This window comes from Mustela nivalis, assembly GCF_964662115.1.
Source record: "Mustela nivalis genome assembly, chromosome: 7".
Lineage (NCBI taxonomy): Eukaryota > Metazoa > Chordata > Mammalia > Carnivora > Mustelidae > Mustela > Mustela nivalis.
The window spans coordinates 58104474-58131007 of NC_139026.1; the positions used below are offsets into that span (position 1 = coordinate 58104474).

At 39.2% G+C, this 26534-nt stretch overlaps 1 long non-coding RNA gene across 1 annotated transcript in view; it reads left to right on the forward strand.

Moving 5' to 3' along the window:
* LOC309870191 overlaps positions 1–22162 on the forward strand; it is a 62150-nt gene extending 39988 nt beyond the window's left edge. Inside the window, exons 2-3 of the long non-coding RNA XR_014314534.1 lie at positions 11636–11752; positions 21877–22162. This is a non-coding gene — a long non-coding RNA (uncharacterized lncRNA). The remainder of the gene's footprint in view (positions 1–11635; positions 11753–21876) is intronic.
* Positions 22163–26534: the final 4372 nt, after the last annotated feature.

The following is a 26534-nucleotide window of genomic DNA, read 5'->3' on the forward strand; positions in this document are numbered from 1 at the left end:
TGCCACTTGTCATTCTGTCACGTACCAGAATTTAGAACAAAATAGGGAAAGAACTTTGGTCCTGGATAACCAAATTTGTGTTCAGTGTGTGGAGTGTATCCTCTGGAAAGCCAATAAGCCTGTAACTGCTGTTGATGCAAGATTATGCCCATTATTTAAGTTTCTTAATTGAAGATATTTTGTAGATAATCTCGGATAGTGTTACTTCAGGCTCCGGTCTAAAAGGACTAAAGAACAGTTCTGAAAGTGGTTCGGACTTATTTTAAATGCAGCCCATCTACATGGTAACTTTGCAGGAATGATTACTTTTCCTGGAAGTAGGCCAGTTGTGTCTTCATGTAGATTTGTCACCTCTCTCTGCCCACTCACCATATGGATTTCTTCTCCTGTTTTAAGTCAGGGTTCAGGACTTGCCCCGTTCAGAGGGATTTCCATAAATAGCTCCTTGAGCATATGGTCTGTCACACTGATCCTGATCGACCTTCATAAGTAGCCATGTCTTGTGCTCAGGCTTCCGTGAGTTGCTTACAAGTCACAGCATCTACCTACCTAGCAGTTTAGCAACTTCTTAAAATGGAGGATAAGGGCCCGGAAACGTATGGCCCAGCTGATACACCTTCAGTAAATATGCGTTGACTGAATGAATGGCCAGTCCTGCTGATTTCAGGCAAGCGTTTTTACAAGGGAAATTTTAAAGGAAAAAGTGGGGGCAGAGAGTTGTTGGCGGTTTGTTCCTGTGAAATAAAAATGAAATAAAGTTTTCTTTTTTCTTGTGGCTGATTCCCTTTCACAGGTTTCTTCACCAATTGGCTAGTGTCCAACTTTGTCAGAGCGGAAACATCAGACAGCTAGAAAAGAGGTTCTCAGTTGATAAATATTTGATTTACAAGGTATTGAGAGGTTTAAAGCAATGGAAGAGAGTTTGCCTAATGGGGGATGTGTTTAATATAGCGAGGAAGATCACCAATAACCAGGTCTGTTTTTCTTTCCAATGGCCAGTGGGCACCTAACTTTATCAGCTTTGTTGCAATACAGATTGTTCTGGACCGAGCTGACAACTAAGCCAAACGAGGAGGACTGGGACGCTCCTGGTTCCACAACAGAAACACCGCTGAAGGGAATATTCTTAGATTTTCTTTTCTTCTTTTCTATAACCTGTGATAAATATTGTATGTCTCCACAGCATAGGGGGGAAAAAAGGGATTGATCCTTTCTCAGTAATATAGATATGTGGCTGTATATGTTATATGCAGAATGAATGATGGAGAGAGGATGGGGAGGGGGCAGAGGGAAAAAGCAAGCCACTATGTATAGAACTGCCAATAGCAGTCTATCAAAGGCATGTCAGGAGTGCTAGCATAGATGGCGGATTTTATCTCTAATTTAATCATTTGTTATTTTTCGGTTCTCAAAGTTTGGTTTTCTTTTTAAGCGTTACTTGTCACTCCACCGCCTCCAACTTTCAAAGAAATAGGAACGATTGGGGGGAAAAAATAAAAACAATGAACTGATTGAATCAAAAGCTTAAGAAAATAACGTGCTTCCTTTTATATATGCTGTAAATCTTTGGTTCAAAGAAAACCCTACAGATCCAGCATTGCATTTTAAGAGCATTTCACTTTAAATTGCTTTTGTTTGTTTGTTTGTTTTCTATAGGAATGGTGCATGCTTTTCATTCTCAGTGGGGATGATATTGCCCCCAAGGGAGCCAGAATTGTCTTGGGGGAGGCAAAAAAATATTGGATCTTATTATAGTTTATGATTCTCCTAAGGGCTGTTGGACCTACATAGATATCCAGTGTCTATCTTTTATTTTAATTTCCCCTGAACTATTGAAATTTTTCTTTGCTGAATAGATTGTATTTGAGGACATTCAACCAGGTAACATTACAAAGACCGTGTTTTGTTGAAAACTTGGTTTTAACACTTACAGCTGAACAAGAAAAAAAAGACTTTGTGGAGGCTTAAAGGTGTTAAGTCTGAATTCTTCATGGATTCCTTAGCTATATAACTCTCCTCAAACTGCTAGAGCGAAGAGGAATGGGAATGGAGGACAGTGATCACAGCTTTGGACAAATGTGCTATCCTTTGATTATGAATACGATACAACTGTTGAAGGGTTAGTAGCTAATATACTTGGGTCTGTTTATCCAAATAGTGGAGATGGGTTTATGAGTTTTCACCAAGACATTTTCTTGCCCACAGTACGAACATAATTCAGTACTTTATTATGACTCTCACAGTTGTCTGCACTGAGCCTCCAGCGATTTATCAATTACAGTTCAAATTTTGCTTCCTGGCACTCAGTCCCATGACTTCTGCTTGTGAGCCTGTGTTCTGGGAGGCTGCGACCCCCTCTATTTACCTATCTGTCTTGGCAATCTTGGGAAAGCTGTTTGCCCTGTGTCCTCCCCTCTCTAACAGATTCGAGAAAAGTTGTTGATTTTTCAGTCTGTTCAGCTTTTTTACTTTGTGTTCTGAGGGACTGGCAACTTTGAAGCTGTTTACGTGCGGGGATGGAAGCCAGGAGTCAGGGCTTACTTCATTGCCGAGTGTTCTTTGGTTCACTGTTCACTCACCGGGTTTATCTTGACTCCGCATTTAAATTGTATGCTCTGGATCAGAAGAGATCATGTAGAATCATAAAGCATTAGAGGAAAAGAAAGGGAATTTCACCAAGTCGAAATTCACTTGTTTATTCATTCATTCATTCATCATTTCACAAATATCTGTCATGCAGGGAGCACACGGAAGGCTCCATGCTGGACTTAGGGAGGTGCAAATGTAAATTAGTCATCAACTAATCATGTTTATAGAGAGCTCAAGTCTGGCAACAGGAATACCACGTTTTCCCCTGCCTCATAGTTTCCTCAGAAGAATAATTTTTAGTGGTTGTATTTTATATGAATATACTGTGATTTATTTGATTATTTGTTTGTCATTGGACTTTTTTTCTTATTATAAACCATACTTTAAGAAACATCCTTCCATAAGAGACTTAATTGGTTAATTGCTATTTCTAGCATAAATTTCTAGAAGTGAAATTACTAGGTTCAAAAGTATGGGTTCTTTAAAATATCTTGACTCTAATATTCTTTTTATATTGTGTGGCGGAATTTTTTTTTTTTTTTTTATCGATTTGCACAGCTAGTACCTATGTGTGAATGTGACCATACCACTCTACCTTCACTGGAATTGAGTATTTTGGGGAAGATTATGGGGAAAATCTTAGTTTAATATGAAAGAGAAAAAAAATGTAACTTAAAGCCAAAACCGATTGCAGCAGATCTTGCTTTTTAAATGGGGTGGCATAATTCAAATTGATGAGAGAACACACGTCTAAACCTTTCCTTCTTTTCAAAGAACTTTGTGGAGTTGACTGTAAGGCAAGGCAGGACATTTCAAAGTTTCTGGCAGTCGGTTTTTCCGTGCTAAAGGTGGGGGAGACACAGAATAGAGATTTATTATTTAGGAAAAAAATCAGTGACTGAGGATGCTTTGAACCAAGTAGGGGATGAACAACTGCAGGAAAAATTGAGGGAAGTTAAGTTTTGATGTATGTAGGTAGGAGATTCAGGGCAGGGGTGAGGGGTATGGATTGAGGAGCAGGGGAGGGGTGGGTCGAGTCTGTGGATAGGGATTCTGAAAATCAAGGGAGGAGGTAAGGCTTAGAAAAACAGTGACTCACAACCTCTCTGGTCCTACAAACCTTTGGTAAATCTGTTCTTTATGTGAAAATTAAGAAAAGAGGATACGCTCTATGTCTGGCACATTGTTTGCAAAAAGGACCGCATTATGAAACGGCAAGAAGCTCCATCCATGCGCTAAACTCAGGGAGCCAGAGTGGAGTGAGATTTATAAAGAATTGTAAGTGATTCTGAAGAATTTCAAAGGCATTAGGAAGGATTTAGGCTTTCCCCTGTGAAGACTAAATTGGGTTATATATCATTGATGCTTAAAGTTGGATTTTTTTATTAGTTATGAGGCTGAACATTTTTTCATATGGTTTTTAATTTTTTTGGCTGTTCAATTTTTCTTCCGTGAATTATCCACTCAGATCTTGTTCCGCGGACGTTCACATCTTACATGAAAATATTGCAACTGGGCTCTACGGGAACAGAACAAAGCAGACTTTTCTCATGTCAACACAGGAACGGGATTTCTAAGTGATAAATAAGATTCAGTCAATAATACTACTCCTGATGTTCTTTCTTGTGGATGAGGGCTAATGAATGTGTGTACCATTGTGGGTCTCCCACAATTATTTGTTCAATGTATGAGAAGACTACTTTGATTCTTCTGGGTGCCTTTTGCTAGGGCAAGGCTAGGAACATCCCACATACATTCCAAGAGCAGTAAGAAATTCCTTCTCTACCAGCTTCCCCCTGAAGCATTATCTCTTATTTTCAAATTAGTCGGGAGGGCTCAGAAGAAAATGAACATTTTCTCAGTGGGCTGAGCTGTAACATACGTTTTTCTAAAGAGCAGGAGTGGAGGGAAGGCACTGCTGGTAGATTATGTTTGGGATTGTGTCTAACGGCACACTAAAGTTTGGACAGACCTTATTATAGAGACCATCAAACTCTACCCAGGGCTACCTGATTTTGGCGCTAAATGCTAGACTACCTCGTTGGTCTCTTCTTGAACTGAGGTGTTTAGTTTTCAGTGAAGTACACTCCTCAGAAAAAGAAATCCAAAGGTGACTTTGTTTTGCCTCCGATTTGAACACTATCAGAATATCCATGAGGAAAAAAAAAAAGCCAATCTCAAAAGGGCTTATCATCATAATAGCAATATTTTAAAAGTGATAATCTTCAAAAGCAGGATGGGCTTTTGTTTGTTTTCCTGCTGGGATAGATAGTGTCCCCCAGGGTCTTCCTTTGGGAATCCTTGTCAGAGGATGAAAAGAACAAGGTTTATATAGGCAGTGCCAGCTCCTATTTCCATCAAAAAAGCAAAAACAAACAAATAAGCCAAAAAAAAAAAAAAGTTACCTCTTCTGGTAGTTTGCCATATGGGTATAGTAAAAGTTCAGTTGATGTGCTATTAATTGATCTGTATATAAAGATAATAGATTTATTTTAAAAGCCGACTTAATCAATACATTTCCTTAATTTTCTGCCTAAATAAGAGGAGGCTGAAGAAGGATAATATTGAGATCAGAATCCCTTTGGCCCCAGATCATTGATAAATTGATTATGACACTAATCAAACCCCCAAGCTGAGAAGCAGGAAACCTGGGGAAAAGTTTATTAGGTTTGCTTAGATAAACCTAGGTCTTGGAATTGCAATGGCATTGCTCATAGCTACAAATTATTCTAAGGAGCGAAATAGAGCTGGACAACCTGATTCAAATTGTCTTCCCATCTCTAAGGAAATCCTGATCTTGAACTCCCTGGGCCTGTGAGAGCTGAACAAATCTTGCCTCTGCTAGACGAGGGCAGACTGAAGGGCTAATTGCACCTGAAAACAATAAGATGACTTCCTCCATCAGCTTAACCCTGAAGAGACTGAAGGCAGATTCAGAGTTCACGGGTAGCCCTGTTACAGATGGGCCTATGGGCATGATGCAGGGGTTTGATCCCCCCACAGACCACCTACAGATTGTGGCCTGGATTTTTCTTCCTGTGCGTATCTGCATTCGACCATTTTTTATGTATCAGACTCCTTGATACATAAATTACAGGAAACCTAATTCAAATCAGCTTATACAGAAGAAAAAAAAAAAAGTTGATTGGCTTGGGAACTGCAAAATGTCAGGCTAAAATTAACTCTTGATATGCCTTGATCCAGGGGCGAAAACAGGGCCACCAGGACCAAATTCTCCCATCATTTCTTCACTCTACCTTCTTCGTTGGCTTCACTCACAGTTCTTTTTGGAAGCCAGTGGGAAACTTGTAGTTCCAGCTCAGCATCTTCTAAGGCTCATGTCTCATGAAGAAATAGAACTCCATTCACTAAATAAACTAAGCACAAGTGTTGGGACTGTCACTTACCAGCCTGGATAGGGTCATAATCTCACACCCAAATGAAACGCTGTGGCCAGGAGAATGGAATTTTCTTCCTGTGTGCTCTGATCCGCATGCTTACCCCCGGGCCTGGCGGGTGAGGTCAACTACATTAGAGTTCCATACTCAAGAGAATAGAGAAAGGAGAAAGAAATGGGGATACACTGATATCACAGAAAGAGAGTGGGTGATGCATGGCCAAAAGTCTGCAACGTGTAGTACACAGTTATGTAGGCCTATTGAAAAGATCATGAAGCCCAGCTCCCTTGAAAGGCAAAAGACACAGAGTTAACTAGAATAGGAATTAGCCAACTAAGTTATTCACTGGTGCCCATACCTCATGGCAGTAATTGAAAGACCTTTCCTTGCCAGCCCCTTGGAAAACAGAAATTGCTCCTCTGGAAAATGGGCTGTGGACCTCAAAAGAAATGCATGTATGAAACACTATCATTTCCTATAGCCACTTTTCCTTTTTCCTTTTTTGTTTTGTAGTTATCATGAAAGTTGAAGGCTTGGCGTTACCTTACTGGTTTGTTGTTCATTGGAGAGAATTATCCTGGTTTTGGAGTCAGAGTTGGAGCTTAGTTAAGCATGATACCACCAGAGAGCCAGTTTTAGGCACATCTGGCACCAATGTCAATAAACAATTGGCTTCTTAAGCCCTTTCTTGGTCTTCTTTGTTTGACAGAAGATCATCTACTTCTAAGACTTCTTTCTTTAAGACTTTGAATAAAGTCATATGTGGATAGATGCTACTCACATCTTTCTCCAGATGAGGTTCATTTTCTAGATTCAAGCTATAATTTAATTTTTACTGGCTTCTCAAACCCATTATTTTAATATTGTACTCATTATTTTCATTATTACTGTGTTCTCTATCTTGGTTTACTATACTATCATAAACTCAATTACTCAAGCGATAAATTCCCCTCCCCCTATTGATTTTCATGCAACTTCCAAACCATCTTTTATAGGTTTCTATCTTGAATATATATTCATTTATTTCTTTAAGTCACCTTTCATGTGCCTAAATTTCATGCCTGCTATGTGCCAGGTCTCTTTGGGGTGTTGGGGATACTACAGTGAACAAAACAAAGGTCCCAATCTCTCTCTCTCTCTTTTTTTTTTGTTTGTTTTGTTTTTTGTAGTTTTTAAAGGTCCTTCTCTTATAAAGACTATATTTCAGTGGGAAGAGAGAAACTACATCTATATCTATATCTATCTATCTAGCTATATACACACACATGCATATATATATGTAAAGAAGACAAGTAAAGGGCAGATAAAAGTTGGGAGTGGGGAATTACTTTTTTCTGTAGGGTAGTCATGGAAAGTTTATTTAATAAAATAGTATTTGACCAGAGAGTTTAAGGAAGTGAAGGAGCCAGTGATGTGGCTATTGGGGTAAAATGAGATTAAATTTATGAACTACCGCAAAGTACAGAGCTGAGAGTATGTGCAAAGAATAACAAGGAGTCCCTTGCTGCTAGAGTGGGGGGAGAAAGGGGTATAATGGTAGAAAATGAGATCAGAGGAAAGAAGGGGGTAGGGTGGGATCAGATCAGGGGAGAGCACTGTAAAGTTGTGGCTTTTTTGGGGTGAGATGAGAATCCACTGGAGAACTTCCAGCCAAGGGAATGCACTAATCTGACGAATTTCTTAAAAGGAATACTCTGAAGAGTCTGTGGAAAATAGACCATAGTTTTAAAGTTGTTATGGATTCCAAATTCATACACTGAAGTCCTAATCCCCAGTGTGACTATATTTGGAGATAGGGTTTTTAGGGAGGTAGATAAAGTTAAATGAGGTCATAAGAGTGGGTGCTGAGGATGCGTGTTCTTATCAGAAGAGGAAGAGACACACAAAACCTCTCTGTCTCCGCATGGGCATAGTGGAAAGACTGTATGAGAACACAGCAAGAAGGCACGCTTCCACAAGCCAGGGGGAGGGGCCTCACCAAAAATCAACTCTGATGCCACTTTGAACTTGAACTTCTAACCTCCAGGACAGTGAGAAAAGAAATTTCTTTGGTTTAAGTGACCCAGTGTGGTGTTTTATTACGGCAGCTCTAGCAAGCGGATACAAGGGTGATTGATGCCTGCTGCTAAAGCAAGGGGAAGAGTGGCAGACTATGTTAGATGTTGCTGATAGATCAGTGAAGTGGAAACTGACACTGACTGGCAATGTGGAGAGCACTGGTGACCTTGACAAAGTTGTTTCATTGCACTGGAGTGAGTTGAAGAGAGAATGAGAGAAGTGGAAGCAAAGACCAAACATGGACAAAGTTTAGGGGGTTGGAATATAAGAGGTAGTGAACTGGAGTAGTAACTGGGGGAAGACTGTGGGAACATGAGAGGGGTCTTGTAATATGAGAGATACTCAAACAGGTTTTATGTTGGTAGGAGCAGTTCAATAGAGAAAGAAAACTATCAGGACGATAAGAGAGAGAATTGTTGGAGTAGCCCTAAAAGGTGAGACCTAGATCTTGGTTTTAAGTAGGAATGCAGTTTGGAGTGCCTGGGTGGCTCAGTCAGTTAAGCTTTGGGCTCTTTGTTTTGACTAGGGCCATGATCTCAGGGTTTTGAGATCAAGCCCCATGTTGGGCTGCATGTTGGGGATGGAGCCTGCTTAAGATTCTCTCTCTCTTCCTTGGCCCCTCCCCCTGCTACTTGCAGGAGTGCTCTCTCTCTCTCTCTCTCTGAAAAAATGAAAAAAAAAAAATCTTCCACTATAACAAGGAAAGACACTGGATTGCATCTGAATCTAAATGGATTTAGATGCAAGTAAGCTGACAGACAGACCGTAGAAGTGTGCCGCCATTCTCTTCTGATGGCTTCTCCCTTAGCAGAGAAGGAAGCAGGCTCATCAGCTGAGAGTGAGGACCAGGAGAAAGGCATTGGGGGTTGAGGAGAGATAGGAAGATGTGAAATAGTTCCCGAGAAGACGAGGGGTGTACATGCAGCTTGCCAAGGTGGAATTGTTGCTTAATATTAGTGACTATGGATTTAGAGTGAGGCAATAAAAAGAATTCATTGTTTTACTTCAGCTTTGAGGTTCTAGGTCAAAGTAGACAAGAGTTAGTTTAACCAGCACTGGGGTCAACTTTGAGTCAGAAGAGAAACCATACGTGGAACTGGAATGGAGAAAATTCAATATAAATACCGAGGTGAACGATGGCTAACTATTGAAAAGGGGTAAAGGACAACTGTCTAAGGTACACAGAGGTAGCGACTGCAGAGAGTGGCTTCCAGTTCTCTGGAGGAAGGAAACAGGAAGAGGGGAAGGATCTGGAAACTTGGAGGAGGGCCATGCAGGAGGGGGAGTCTGGTCTCTGCGGAGGCCCCGGGCCGTGGCAGTTGTGTGCTGAACAGCGACACCTGCTGGTAAACCGAGGAAGGCTGTCTTGACGCCAACATGCCAATCCACTTGTGTCTGGGGGTAGGCACAACACCGGAAGAAAAGGCACCTTCTTTCTCCCTGGCCTTGAAGTCTCCCTCCAGCACCCTCAACTGGCAAAGCCCATCCTCGAGTAGCCGGGAAAGAGGACATGAGGTCTGCAGAATGAAGCTCCGGTAATGCAAAGCAAAGCAAAGAAGGGTGAGCTTGGAGCCTGAAGGCAACAACAGTAATTGGCACAACCAAGTGAACCCATGGCAGACGCAGAGGGGGCGAGAAAGTGGGGGTGTACATCAGAGAGTGATTACGAGAATGAATCATGGAATCTCATCTGGAAAAGGAGAGAAGAGAGGACGGTAAAAAGAAGTGGCATGAAGGCCACCACACACTCTAGGCGGTACCGGGAAAGACTGTGCGGAGGTGTGTGGGGCTGACCTGCCCTACAGTTTGCCGAGGCCCTGAAATGCACCAGAGGACTGAGTGGGACCGCAGAAGAGCCGCGAGAAGGTTCTAGGTGCGACAAATGTGATCCTGCGATGATGCTGCTTTCCCAAATCCTTCAAAGCTCTCCTGATCCTGTTGCAGAAAGCAAGCCTGTAAACTCATTACCCCAAGGCATTCCCATTTACTCTTAGGCCCACAGAGAAGGAAACTTGCCACCTCAACTGTTATCTTCAACAATGTGAAATTCCGGTGTCTTTCAGCGCTGGTCTTCTCTATTTTCTAAGCTCAGAAAGATAAAGCCAAGAGATTGAGTTCTAGTATCTGTGCAAGCGAACAAGGACCTATTAGGTCTGTTTTCCAAACTACGTGAAGATTCCTGTCTTGCCTTTCTCCCTCCTTGCCTCCGTGCTTCCAACTCCCACATTTTTGGGAATCATGGACCTAAACATATAAATGTCTAATAGGGGCACTTCAGGTATCTGCTGAAGGCCACACAGGAAGAGATCTGAGGCATGAAGCATTTAGCCCACAAAAACCCTACTGGTAACTGACAGCCAACTCTGCCTGCCAGTAATTACAGCCTGTCAGAGTTCACAGGCACTTGCATTTCACAACGATGTGTGAAGTGCACAAGCCTTCCATTTCTCAGGAGGGGCCGGCCCTACGGCAATATTTTTACAAAATGACAGTTTTCAGCAAGATATAGGATCTTATTTAGGCAAATAAATAAATAATAATAATAATAAGCGTCATTCTTCACCTATAGGACTGTAAATGAGGTTGTAATTAATGAGCTTGCAGTGAGGAACACTGCCAAAGGCACTTGCTCAAGTTGGGTTTGGAGCTATTTATTTAGTCATCATTAGGAGACCCCAGACCTCTTTGGGGTGACAGGCAGTGTGGTCTTAATTCCTTTATCCGCTTTTTTTTTTTTTTAACCGATTCATCCAGATCTCTCAAGGGTAAGCTGCCTCTTTTTAATCTACCGATGCAATATAAAATTAAGAGCCAATTACACCACCGTCAAGCAGAGGAAGGCTTTTAAAGGATAACTGGAGAGTGATATATAGGGTTTGCTAATCACTACACCTAATTGCAAAGAGGAGTAAAGAAATTTTCATGAGTATCTGAACTAAAATTAAGCACAAATAATCAACTATGAACTTTCCATTATTCTAGCTGTGTGTTCTCTGAGGCGACCACACTTTCCCCAGGAGGACATAGATTACTATTTGTGGTAAATCAACTAGGTACAGAAAAAAAAAGGGGGGGGGGCATACAACAGAGTGGGAAAGAAGAGAGATAAGACTCCAAGAAAGTAGCTGTAAGAATTCCTGAGCCAGGAAGAGGTGGGGGAGGTTTTGGAAGCCAAATGGAGAAGAATTAAAGAAAAGAAAGACCCCAATAAATATGAAATGGGAGGAAAGGGTCGCTGGAAAAGCAGAGCTAAAAAAGGAGGGATACGGAGCCCATCTCTAACATGCTAGGGGAATCCAATCCCAAGATATCAGTTTCCAAGCTGGACTTCATTAAAAAAAGAAAAAAAAAAAAAAAACCCTCACTCAATGGGGACAAATTCAGCTGCTAATTTGTTTACACACTGTGGTTGATTACTGGGCCAAGATCACTCAGAGTCAGTTTCCTCTCTGGGGTGGGATGACAGATTCCGGAAGGAAGGCTGTTCACTGGGGATAAACGGGCAACATGGAAACGTGTTCTTGCCATTCTAAAGGCAGGGGATTTATTCATTTTTTTCTTCCATTTCACATTTCTTTGGCATGTGCCAGGTTCTAGGCTAGAACACTTTCTCGAAACCGTGAGCCAGACCAACAAGTTTGTTTTCATCGTCCTTACTTTCTGGCTAAGGAGAAAGATAACCACACAAGTAACCAAGACAATATCAGGTAATAAGATCGGCTATGAAGGAATCATAGTGAAATCATGGGATGGAGGATACACTTTCCTATATGGAATGAATTATTAGGCTGTTTTCTCTTTCCTTCCTCCCTCTCTCTTGCTGTCCTTTCCCTCTTTCTGTTCTTTACATGTTTTATTGAGCCCATAATACATGCCAGGCATGTCTGGTTCATCTTTTTAAAACTTCCCAACCCCCGCCCAAGATAACAAGTAAGTGTTTTGCACCTGACAGGCATTCAGTGAGTTGTTGGAAAGACTCAGTTGTTCACAAACTTAGATTCTACTCGATGAAGAACATAATATATCAAAAGAGAGAAGAGACAAAATTCTGCATAATTAACACAGAAACAGGTTAAAATTAGATGACAGTGAGCCTTATTGGCACAAATAATGACTATATCAATATGGCATTTCAAATAGCAGGACCGCATCACAGCTCTCACTTTTGTGTCTCATCTGTCTTATGAATTTGGAGAAAGCAAGGCATTTTGCCAAATTTAGAAGCAATTCAAATTTTACGTATTGAGAGTTTCGACTGAAACTTGTGTATGTCTGTATTTGAGCTCTGATTGCTGGCAAGATAAAATTTCCTAGTTAAAGGAAAATCGGTCCTCAAGACTGAGAGAAGGAGGAGGGGGGAGGAGGGGGAGGGGGAGAGCACGCCAACTCACAGAGTTAACTGTAAAGAATCAGAAACAGATGGACTGATGTCTTCAGAGGTGGAAGGGAAAACAAAGGGAAAACAGTGATTGGCAGAATGCAATTTGGAGGTTGTTGCCTTTGATCACGGAGCCTTCGTATGTTGGGTGCCTAACAAGCTTAGGCCGATTTCCCCTGGTAAAGAAGCTTTGGATGACATAAGCCAAACATTTTCCCTCTTAATTCTCCTGGTAATAGCCATTTATCTTTTTCAAACCGTGGTGGAAACGGAGGAGTGTACATGAATGCAGATGCTGGACCTCTCTGCCCACCTCACATGTAAATGTTATAATAGGATTTCTCTGACTTAGCAGCACAGAATCAGAATTCATTTGGATTCCCACCCCGGCTCATGAAGTCTACCACATAGGTCTGTAGAAAAGATTGGCACGAAGCGGAAAAAGTCACCGCCACACTAACACCTCTGGGTTTATCCTAAAATACAAACCGATCTGAAGTTCTCGTAAGAAAGTCATGGATGTCTTAGAGTGCGGGGAGCTGATCCACAACTGAGTTCGGCAGATGTGGCAACTGGCATTATCTTGCATTTCAACATTCATGAATAAATTCCCTCAACCTAAGGCATATAAACACACTTTCATGAAAGAACCCACACGACTCTTTATTTGGAGGAGATTACATAAAATATTTATGTCCCTCTGTCCTCCTAACCAATTACTTTCCCTTCGAAAAAAAAAAAAAGTACATATGAATTGTGATTAAAAATTTACCTTGTAACAAATAACTGGCAATTAACTAATTCATTTCCACATTTCTCCATTCTCCCTTACAGTCGGGATGTATTGTAAAATAACTATCACTTTGGAACCTTTCAAACTGGAAATACACCATATCAATGGTGGCAGGCAAGTCAAAACACAGTGTAGATTTCGTATCAATCAGAATGTCAAATGATCTCATTAGAGTTTCAGGTCTATATGTGGGTGCATTTCAACTGCTCAGCTTTTGTGGCATAAAAGTTTAGCAAAGATTAAGTCATTTACCAGCGACATTTGGCTAAGGCAGCTGAGCGGAAGCTTTGATGAAATGTGTCAGTCATTTCCCAGCAACCCTGCCTTCGACAGGAGGCTATCGGGAGTCACCCCTGTCACTGAGCTATTGCCAATGTGGCTGGAATTCTTTTGACAGAATATTCCAACTCTAAATTTTGTCCTTAACTTGCACGTGAACGTTTTATGTCTATGACGGTCTTTGCCATTAAGATGAACTTTCTCCACATCATAGTCCGGAATGACTATTCCTTTTCTGAAAATAATTTTGGGAGGTAATGTATTGAAGCGATAGGCTTTAGAATTTCTATAAAGAAAGAGTAAATAGGTAGTGCACATGAAACTTATGTAAAATGTTGTTCCAAGTTTTCCTTAAAATTAACGATCCACTCTGACTTAGCTTGGTTCTGGGAGTCAAATATTATTTCTGGTCTTGTCCCTCTCATCGGCCTGATGCAAATCCAAATGTCTGGTGGTGCTAGTACACAGCATAAACTCTAAACTTCTGCTTGTGGCATATTTATGTAAAGCAGAAAAATCTTGGCCTTCCAAGGGTCTCGGTAACAGATCATTCTAGGAGCTCTTCCAACTATTTCAGATACCAAGCTTCCAAAATATTGCTACTTCTCTTCTTCTGAGGAATCGATAGCAATCAGATCCTAGCAAAATTTGGAGTCTCTGAGCATGTGTACACAAATATTACATAAAATGAGAAGCAAATGTAACACATAAGAAAATGGATTTGAAGTAATGACCATCTGTTATTAAAACAGAGATTTTACCCATCTTTCAGCATTTTTCTTAAGCTAAAGGAAGCTGCTTTAAATTGATCTTATAGCAAAAATCTGCCACAAGGTTCATGACTTCTGTTTGAGAAGCACCTTGTGGAATTCTTAGTCACACGGTACTGATTTTAACCAGCAACTCAGTAATAACCGAGTAGACCGACCTTTAATAACGAAACCTATCAACCTGGCCAACATGACCGTCAATTGGAAACAGAGGACCTTCTAGTTCAAAACTACCCTCTCAAATTAGCTTGTGTAAATTTCAAAAATTAAATATTCATTTTAGGATATTGCATATTAATTTAAGGCTTTAGTGAAAGGTGCATATTAAGGAAACTGAATCACACGGTAGGGCACTCTTAAATATTTTCTAAATATAAAGGAACTCTCTTTGGGGTTAATTTCTTAAGGAGAAAATTTCTCTCAAAAAATTCTGAGTTGTGTTTTGAGATCTTGAAAACTTTCAGTAGGTGAATAATCAAGTGGCATTGATTTGAGGGTGAAAAAGACATGTCAACAGATAATTACAATAAAATGTGATAAGTGCTATTATAAGGATTTGTGCCAAGTCCTCTGAGAGGGCTCCTCCCCTTCCATATGGGAATTTTGGCAATGACAGAATCAGGGTGTGGGTGAATTTGCTGAAGTGATTGCAATCAGGTCAGAGAATGAAAGAACTCTTAAAGTAGGGACTTAAAACAGTCTTCCTACTGATGGTATATTGAGTATGAAGGAAATAATGTTAAATAGGATAAAAAAAGACGTTATTAAGATTATCTAAGAACTCACTGTGGCATTCTAATTGAAATTAAAATTCCACCTAAAATTGACTACAGTTATAATGCTTAAAATTTATGTAACACTTTGTGCTTTACAGAGTAATTTCTCATTGTATTAGCATTTGCTTTAAAAGGTAATTTAATTTTTAATATATTCATTCATATACCATTCATTCACTCAATAAATATGCTCTGTGCCAGATACTCTGTCAGGAGTTGATAATTCCAAGATGAATAAGGAACTGCCTGTGTGTTCATAGAATTGTATTCTTGCTAGACTGTGAACACTGTTTTTATTTTATTTATTTATTTTTATTACATTAGTCACCATACAGTACATCATTAGTTTTTGATGTAGTGTTCCATGATTCATTGTTTGTGCATTAATACCCAGTGCTCCATGCAAAACATGCCCTCCGTGATACCCACCAGGCTCACCCATCCCCCCATCCCCCTCCCTCTAAAACCCTCAGTTTGTTTCTTGGAGTCCACAGTCTCTTAAGGTTCATCTTCCACTCTGTTTCCACCCCTCTTCATTTTCCCCTTCCTGCTCCTAATATCCGCCATGTTATTCCTTATGCTCCACAAGTAAGTGAAACCATATGATAATTGACTGTCTCTGCTTGACTTATTTCACTCAGCATAATCTCCTCCAGTCCCATCCATGTTGATACAAAAGTTGGATATTCATCCTTTCTGATGGAGGCATAATACTCCATTGTATATATTATCCATTCTTCTGTTGCAGAGCCTCTCGGCTCTTTCCACATTTTGACTATTGTGAATCTTGTTGCTATGAACATTGGGGTGCATGTGGCCCTCCTTTAACTGGAAACACTTTTGAAGGAAAAGGTATTATAGCATATATATATGTGTGTGTGTGTGTGTGTGTGTGTGTGTGTGTGTGTGTGTGTATACATATATATGCATCTAGTGTATAGTATACCAAATGTTTGCTGATGAATAAATGAATGTGTGTATTGGTCAAGTTGGCAAATAAACAGTTCTTTTACTGAAGAGAAGTTTGGGCATGATAAATTCATAGGGGCTGGAGTCAGAAGCCCTGGTTTTAAGTTTTAGCTTAGATATATAGTAGGATACTGGGAAATTCACTTAACCTTTCCAGTCTCAATTTTTCTTGCTGTGGGCATAACTAATATATCTCTTATAAGCTTGCTATGGGGATGGATGTGAAAGTGGTTTCTAATCTGAAATGCTATTTAGATGTTAGTCATTTTTAGAAATATGATCCCAATATTCTACATTATAGAGCAACATTTAACAATAAGCGGCTCCATCAGGAGTAAAGTAATATAGACTTTCCAGAATGGATAATTCAAGAGTGCTAGTCATGGAAAAATGCAACCCTGAGGCAAATTACACCAGTGATTAGAATCATAGGTTGAGACAGACGTCTCTGTATAGATAGGTAAACCAAAAGGGACTGGAAGCACTGTGACTTGGAGGTAGGGCAGATCCCAAGTAGTTGTAATTGAAGGTATGGGGTTCTAAATCTGACCAGCAACAAGCACACCTGTTCCAAGGTCAATGAATGGTCCTAGCAGTCACATTTCAGGCATCTGAATTTTAGTTCTGATATTCTGACGGCACTTGGAGTTTCATCGGATGGAAGCTAAGGAGCTGGGTGAGTGTATAGATCAAGGGGTATCATGGATCTTGCTAAAAATATGTGAAGACAGAAGTAATTGAAATGAGGTTGGGCTCATAGACAGTGGGATCAATAACAGGGATGATGATTATGATACTATGACTACAAGGACTGCCACCACTAGCACCAGTAACTGTATGTTGATAGTTTGCAGGGTATTCCCCATTATCTCTGTTAATACTCATTAGAAAGTTGTAAAGCACTTATTCTCATTCCATTTTACAGACAAAAGCATACATTCAGATGAATCAAGTCACTAGTCTAAGGCCATATTTCAAGGAAATTGACTCAGCTCCTGGGACTCCACATCAGATGGCACTTCATATAAGATGATTAACTCTTTATGTCATGGTCCCAGGATATCAGGGTTCTATGCAGAGTGGACTGGGGGAGCAGAAATTATTTCTGGATAGTCAATAGCATTTACTACAGGATGCTTTGAATTTTTTTTTTTTTTAACATATATGTGTTTTCTTCTTTAGGAAGTGAAAAACTCCTTGAGACTAATAAACTTATTCTCCCTTTTCATTGCTATAGCTTCAAGGACAGTATTCGTATCTGCTAGATGAGATAAGTACATTTAGTCATTATTAGTATTTCAGTAAAATTATCTACTAAAATCTATTAGAATTTGCTTTCCATTCAAATAGCTAATTCATGAACTGCTGCCATTTCTGCCCTCTCTAATAGACATATGCAGATTTCACTACTATACCCATATCTTTTTCATGCTGCTAGATCTCTCTGCTGGATTCTATGACCAGCAAATCATGGCAAAACTCTTCAGGCAGGGAAGTTCCTGAGTATGGCTCCTTGCTGACTTGTTGCCCATGACCATGATTCTCTTTTCTCTCTACATAGCCTGTGGTTCATCTAATCTGCCATACACTATCCCATTTCTTTTTCTTATTAGTTTCTCTATTCTTCGTATTCTTCAAACTTTGTCTTTCAAAACTAAGTATTTAGCTTATTAAAGAAGGATAGACAAAAATGGAAAGTGGAAGGTTAAAGTGGAATGAGTAAAGTGAAACAAATGAAATAATTGTTAGATTTTAAAACACAACTTGTATTTAAAATTAAATTGTGTGTCTCATCGTTAAGGACTATCAACTTGTTCATAGAATGGAAGCTTAGGTGAGACCAAAATGTAGGTTCTACACCTATTTTTGTTGTATATGAATCTTCTTCTGGTAGTGTAGGATCTGTCTGGCTCTCCAGTCATACCAGACTCTTTCTCTCCTGGCCCAATCTTTTTAGAAACCAAGTGGGATGGGCTTCAAAAGGGGCCAACTGAAACTGTGTATGCCAAGATTGAAGACTTAGTAGTTCTTGACCAGCAGGCTATAGCAGAAACATCTTGGGAGCTTTGCAACCCATCTGGCCCACTTTTCATCTCTCTAATGAGTTACCAGAATGTCTAGTGGGGCAAAGACCTGAGCTGAAGGCAGACACTTACCCAACGGAGCCACGCAGGCACCCGACTAGATCTGTGGCTTTGATTGAACTATATAACCTCTCTCTCTGATCATCTCATTCTCTCATTTGAAAAATGTAGTTAATAATTCCTGAAATACTTAGACAAATCTTGCTGAAATCCATGCTAGACCTGTCTAGTAAAAACTAAAGTACACTGATAAAAGAAATTAAAACCTGAATAAGAGGAAAAACATATCACATCCACAGAGTAGAAGGCTTTAGGCAGTTAAGAGTAATTCTTCTCAAATTAATATAGTCACTCTAGTGTTAATAAAAAATCTTATTTTGAGTATGATTTTTATAGAAAATGACAAATTGATTCTAGAATTTGTAAGGAGATGCAAAAGATCTGGAATAGGCAAAAACGATTTTGAAAAAGAGGAAGATGGAGAATTTACGCTACCTGACTTTAAGGCTTACTATAAAACTGTAGTAACTAATATGGTGTGATCTTGGCATAAGGCCATATAGATCAGTGGAGCAGCATAGAGTTCAGACATATATTATCAATTGATTTTTGACAAAGGTGCCAAGATAATTCAATGGGGAGAAAGGCAGTCTTTTTAACAAATGGTGCTGGAAAGGGTGGTTGTCTGTATGGGGGAAAACATGAATCTCTGCCCTTATTTCACAACGTATACTAAAATAAACTGGAGATGGAGCATAGATCTAAAGACAAGTGGTAAAACTGTAAAACACCTAGAAGAAAACATAGAAAAAAAATCTTTTAAACATTGGGTAGACAAAGATTTCTTAGGACACTAAAAACATAAGAAAATATTTAATAAATTGGACTGCATCAAAATTAAAAGTTTCTGCTTTTCAAAAGACATTAATGAGTGAATGAAGAGGAAAACAATGAAAAGAGGGGAAATATTTGTAATATTTAACAAAGAACTTGAATCCAGAATTGATCAATTACTTTCACAACTCACTAAGAGAAAAACAACCCGCCAAAATGAGCAAAAGATTGAACAAAAGCTTTTTTTTTTTGTAAAGATCTTATTTATTTATTTGACAGAGATAGCGAGAGAGGGAATACAAGCAGGGGGAGTGGGAGAGGGAGAAGCCTTTTGCTGAGCAGGGCCCGATCCCAGGACCCTGGGATCATGACCTGAGCTGAAGGCAGATGCTTAACAACTGAGCCACCCAGGGGCCTCTGAACAAAAGCTTTTAAAAGGAAGATGTAGAATGGCCAATAAACACAAGAAGAGATGCTGAACATTGTTATGTATTAAGGAAATTAAATTTAAACTGAAATGAATATGATTCCACACCCACACCAGTGGTAAAAATGGGTGGTAAAGACTGATAAAAACACTGGTAATTCCTAGTGTTCATGAGGATGTGCAGTAATAGAAAAAATAAAACCAGGAAACAAAAACAAAAACAAAACAAAAAACCCTAACCTGTTATTTTGCTGTAGGAATGTAGAATGATACATCCACCTTGGAAAACAGTTTAATGTTTTTTTACAAGGTTAAATGTACACTGACCATATACGCTAAAAGCTCACTCCTAGGTATATGACCAAGAAAAATAAAAACAGATGTCCACAAAATGCTCATCATAAATGCTCATATTAGCTTTTTTGGTAACAGACCCAAACTGGAAACTACTCAAATATCTCTCCACAGGTGAATGGAAAAATAACTGTGCTCCAGCCATACAATGGGCTAGTACTCAACAACCAAAAGGAATAAACTACTCATACAGCCACACTGATGAATCTTAAAAGATAATACCGAGAAACAGAAAATAGACCCAAAAGAGTTTGTACTATATGTTTCCAGTTAAGTGAAATTCTAGAACAGGCAAAAAGTAAGCCATGTGACAGAAATCAGATCAGCGATTGCTTTGGATGGGGAAGGGGGGAAAGAATCTACTTAAAAGGGGTCCAAGGAAATATTTTGAGATGTTCTATATTTTGATTTAGATGGTGGTTACATAATGTATTCATTTATTGAAACATATCAAACTCTACACTTCAAATGAATGCATATTATTGTTTAAAATTATATCTCAGAATAGTTGACTTCAAAAAAAGCCTGCCTTATATTGATGTGAGAAAAAAATTATACACATGTAGTATAATATAAATATATTATATAACAAGTGTCTTGTATATAAAAATGAATAAATGAAAGTATATTTCATCTACTCTTAAACAGTTGTCATCAGGACACTCTGAATGAATTATAAGAATATAAGCTATGATCATTATAAAGTGCCAGCAATTTATAGACAGACTTTGGTAAAACAAACAAACAAACAAAACCCGACACAAATGAGGAAGCAGATACTTTTTTCGGATAAAAATATTTATATAAGTTCTTCACTGAAAGTTGGTCAACATTAGCAATAAAAAAAAGTTCATTTGTCCTTTTAAAATTTTATATTATTCCAGTAAAGTTAACATACAGATTATTATTAATTTCAGATGTACAGTATAGTGACTTGACAATTCCACATATCACCCAGTGCTCATCACAACAGATGCACTCCTTAATCTCCTTAATTCCCATCATGTATGTATATATATACATGTATACATACATACACACACACACACACACACACTCACACACATAGACACACTACAACTTCTTTTTCCATTCATCTATCGCTGGACATTTGTGTTGCTTCCATAGTTTGACTCTTTGTAAATAATGCTGCTGTAAATAAGAGGGTATCTCTATCCCTTTGAATTAATGTTTTTTTGTAAATAGCCAATAGTGTGATTACGGGATGATGGGCTAGTTTTGTTTTTAACTTTTTGAGAGACCATGATACTGTTTTCCACAGTGGTTGCCCCAGTTTGCATTCTCACCAAGAGTGCAAGAGAGTTCCTTTTTCTCTACATCCTTGTCAACATTTGTTGTTTCTTGTGTTTTTTATTTTAGCCATTCTGACAATTGTGAGGTGATACCTCGTTGTAATTTTGATTTGCATTGTTCTGATGAATGATGTTGAGTATCTTTTCATGTGTCCATCGGATGTCTGCTTTGGGGAAATATTTGTTCATGTTTTCTGTGAATTTTTAAAAAAGATTTATTTATTCGAGAGAGAGAGAGAGCATGCATGCATGAATAGCAGGGAGGGACAGAGGACAAGAGACTCGACCAGAATTCCTGCTGAGCAGGGAGCCTGTTTTGCGGCTTGGTCTCATGACCCTGAGATCATGACTTGAGCTGAAACCAAGAGTCAGACGCTTAACCATCTGAGCCAGCCACCCATACCTGGGTTATTTAAGGATGTTAAGTGATATAAGTTCTTTATATATTTTGGATACTAACCCTTTTTGGATAGGTCATTCGCAAATATCTTCTCCCATTTGGTAGGTCGCCTGTTAGTTTTATTGATTGTTTCCTTCACTGTGAAGATGCTTTTTATTTTGAAGTAGTCCCAATAGTTTTTTTTTTTCTTTTCATTCCCTTGCCAGAAAACACATCTAAAAAATGATGCTACAGCTGATGTCAGAGACATTTCTACCAGTGCTCTCTTCTAGGACATTTATGGTTTCAGGTCTCACTTTAGGTCTTTAATCCATTTTGAATTTATTTTTGTGTATGGTGTGAGAGTTGCTGATCAGTTTTCCCAACACCATTTGTTGAAGACACTGTCTTTTCCCCATTGGATGTACTTTTCTTCTTTGTTGAAGATTAATTGATCATATTATTTTTATTTTAGATGCTTCATTTGGAAGAATCTGTAAGACATCCTTTACTATGCATTGGTGCCATAACCATATTAAGTGAATGAGTGTTATTACCTCAGGGAGAGATGGACCACCAAAATGAAGGTGGAAACCTGGAAGTGGGCCAGTAGTAGGAAGTGATGCTGGACACCTTTCTGAGAAAGCCTCTGAGTGAATTAGAAGGGTCTGTCCAAAAAAATAGAGGAACGGATCTGAAACATATTCTGGGTTCTGTATGTTTATGGTAGGCTAACAATAAAATTGTTCTGAATCTGGCAATGGACTTGACTCATGTACCTTTCCAAGTACTAACTGAGATCCTAGATTTAGGCAAGGAGCCCAAATGTACAAAATGTTTATAGGATAGCTTGAAAAACATTTGTAGTTTTAATAGTTCAATGTTTGATATATTTTGAGTTAATTTTTTAAGTTAAAATCATTTAATCAATCAACCACACACCAGCCAACCACAACATAAAATCTAGATACTATCTTAGACTGCAAAGATAATAGTTTCTGCACTAAAATGACTGGGGAGGCTGTAGAAATTCCATTCAAAGTCTGATCATGTTAGTGAATAACATGAAAAGAATTTTGGAAGAAGAATGCTTGAAAAGAGAAAAGAGAAGTATTTGAAAATCTGTCATGTAGAAAAGAATTTTTCTTCATAGCACTCAAGGTTGGAAGCAAAGCCAACGGATAGAACTTGCACTGTGGGAGGTTTGGGTTTAAACCGTTACATTATATAGTTTTCAGATGTTTTGTTTCTGCTGGGGAATTTCTAGGGAAGGGAGAGAACTCACCTCATCACAGGGTAGCTCAATCTTCAATGAATGGCTCTAGATGTTAACATGAAGTACAGGTTCATAGTTAAGAGACTCTTGAGTTTGAATTCTGTCTCTACATGTACTAGCTATATGACTTTGGACATGTTGCTTCATCTTCTGGAGCTCATTTTCCCCAACTTTCAGATGGCTCTTACCTTCTAATACCTTTGTGAAGCTTAGAACAGGATCTAGCATTTGGTAAATGTAAATTAAATGTTAACTATTAATTATAATTATTACCTTTCTGGAGGACTGATAGAGATTTCTGTGTGAAGTAGGAGCCTGTTCAAGATGATCTCAAAGATTTCTTCCAATTCTGTGTTTCTGTAGATTCAGCACATTGTTTTAAAGGTTTACATATCATTGGAAAATGACATCCAGCCTTGGATGTGGAATTCTCTTCCATGAAGATTTTGAAACAGTAAGCCCATCTGGTACAACTTCGCATGACTTTTTAGGCTAGTTAAAATACTTCCACATGAGAATGACTTTTCTCTCCAACTCCTTGATCTATTGTTCCTGGGTCACTTTTCATGTGTGATATTCTTGTGTGAGAAAAATAGTGGGACACAATACCTCTTTCTGTTGTTTCACAAGCATTGTACAAAAGGGCATAGTTCCATGCTATGACAGTTTATTAGAACATATTAACTAATAATTCTAAAATAGAGAAATCTGGGGCACCTGGGTTGCTCAGTTGGTTAATTGCCTGCCTTCAGCTCAGGGCATGATCCCAAGATCCTGGGATCGAGTCCTCCATGGGTCTCCTGGCTCAGCAGAGAACCTGCTTCTCGCTCTCCCTCTGCCCCTCCCCCTTGCTCATGCTCTCTCTCTCTCAAATAAATAAAATCTTTAAAAAAATAAAATAAAATAGAGGGACCCCTGGGTGGCTCCGTGGGTTAAAGCCTCTGCCTTTGGCTCAGGTCGTGATCTCAGGATCCTGGAATCGAGCCCTGCATCGGGCTCTCTGCTCAATGGAGAGCCTGCTTCTCCCTCTCTCTGCCTGCCTCTCTGCCTACTTGTGCTCTCTCTCTCAAATAAATAAATAAAATCTTTAAAAATAATAAAGAAATCTCCTCTCAACTATGAATTAATAAATACGTAAGAATGCATGCTATGACATAAACATTGTATGAAGCTTTGGAAATACACTCATCATTTAAAGTCCAAGTTAAATACTATTTAAAAAAAAATCTGACCCAGATGTGTATCCATTACCCATGGCTGTGTTACCAAGCACCTCTAAATTATTGATTTTTTTTTTTTTTTTTTTTTTTTTTTGGTCTTAGACTCAGCCAAGCAGTTCTTCTTGTAATTGGGGTGAGCTTTGTCTTGGCTGGGAATATCTCTGCTTCTGGTTGTTGTTGGGGTTTGGCAGGAGCTGTGGGTGACTGGGCCAGGTATCTCTCATTTTTCTTCAGACAAACCTGGACTTGTTTTCCCTGAAGAACCAGGGGTTCAAGAGAAAGACTCCAGAGTCGGCTTAGAACATCACCTTTTTCACCAAATTCTACTGACCAAAGCAAATCCCAAGGTCAGTCCAGATTCAAGACTTGAGGAAACAGGTCCCATCTCTTCATGGGGAGATCTAGAAATTCGCACTTGCAAAGAGCATAGATACAGGGGAGGCCAGTGATTCAGGCCATCTGTGCAAGATTACACTACAAGATGCAACCATCAAATAGATGAGAAATGTTACTATAACCCTGATATAGAGTCAGACACTCTGCAAGACAGTGTAAGAGATTAACCATATTCACTGTACAAAGCTTCTCACAACTAATGGAAAGGTAAGCCACACTGGGGCTCTGCCTGCCTGACATTTTTTTTTACTCAGACAGCATTCCCAACAGATGTCCAAGAAGCTGACAAATACGTAAAAATTTTAAAACAGCAAACGATATCAATTATAAAATTAGAGTGTCCAGAGTAATTTAACCAGAGGTGCCAGAGTAAATAGCCAGCGATGTGAATGTTCTAGAGGTATGCCAATTAATTACACAGTGTGAGAACCAGGGACTTCTGTTTACAGACAAGGAGTTAAACTCTCACAGCAGCGCCAGAGAAGACTTTTGAATTAATGGCTAATTTCAAACAAAGCATTTAATGTCACCACTTGAAATGTTTCAGTAATAATTCAAATGGTTTAATTCTAAGCCACTTATGATTAAATTTCAAATATGCTAAGGTATTATTAGACATTTATAGGAAAAATCATTTTTTTTCCCTGCAAATTAAATGTTCTTCTGTGACAACGGTTCAAGTTATGATGGGGGGGGGGTTCCTGTTTCCTTTTAATTATAGCCCAAACACTTACACGGATAAAGCGGCAATGCGATCGCTATTTCATTTCGGAGCCATTATTACCGAAATGCAAACTATCTCAATATCTCCCCCCTCCCCCCCCCCTAGGTTTTCTTTTTAATCCCATAAAAGCATCTGTCTTTGATTTCAAGTGGAGTACCTGCTGTGCTAGATGCAAGGCAAATCCAATTTGTGTGTAACAAAACCAAATGGGCTGAAATGAACTCTGCATTTTAAAGATGTTTTTGTTTAATCATTGCCATCACTCGTCCTTAATGAATGCATAATCAAGTTAAACTTCAGGCAAGAAACGGAATGGCTCTTCTTAAGACGGAGAAAGCGAATTCCTGTGATATCCCTCACCGCCGATCTGCCTCCTATTCCTGTGTTGGCAGGAAAAAAAAATAAGAAAGATCTTCAAATGCATCTTATGGCCAACTGTTGAGAACCACGGCGTGAGCGGCAACACTGCTCATTTTTTCTGCTTTCTTCAGAAATCATTATAATGATTGTTTGGAGCAGAAAGTGAGATGTAAGGGTCCTGGGTTCTCATTTCATCCTCCCCTTTGCTACATGGCACAGAAATAGGAAGTGCAATAAAGTACTCTGGGAGTTTGCAGGAGGATCTGGGGGTATTTCTGTGCCGCACATCACCCAGCCCCAGTATTGGTATGTAATTAACCAAGGTCAGAGTTTCTTTGTGGTAGTGAGACTTCAGTGGTTTCTTTCTTTTGGAAGAAGGGAATCTACTACAAAGACCTCAAGGTGTCCGATGATTTTTGTAACGTCGTGACACTTGACAAATGGATCGGTGACACACAAGGAAATGGTAGGAGAGGATGTTTCATTCATTTCACAGATGGGAAAGCCGAGCTCGAAATGTGCACTGACTAGTGTGGAATCACAGGGTTAAAAGTGGGAGAGTCTGAGCAGAAACACTACTCTCTTGGTCCTCAATCTAGGCAATCCTAAAATACAAAATCACGTTACTATGAAGCAGAGATGACAGACTTCAAAAGGGGAGTATCTGGAAGACCCGTTAGGTCTGCATACATGAGCTTTGTATTTAAGGTGATTGTAGGTGACGTATGGTTAAGTACAGTGTGTACCTGTTTTTTTTGTTGTTGTTGTTGTCAAACAAAAATCTAGAGCTTTATGAGGGTGCCTTCTGGCATTTCTTCTGGTTACTTTTAATGGATAAGAATTAGGATTGGTTTTATTAATAGCTGAGAGTCTACATGGCAGGATAACTAAAACTCTGAGATGGAGAGTTTGAACACCTGCCATTATGTTTGACATTCCAACACTGCAAGTTATTTTTATGGAATAAAGTATTGTCTTCTATTAGGGAAAAAATCTTTTGGAGCACTAACACTGTGAGCCAGCATCTGTCTTTTACCCTTAAATTTTCAAAGATTCATTAATTTCCTTTCTGATTAGGAACATCTCACTGGGAGCAGAGTCCTGTGATTGTACACCACGGTTGTGTTGATGATCGATGAGAAGGTTAAGGAAGGCTG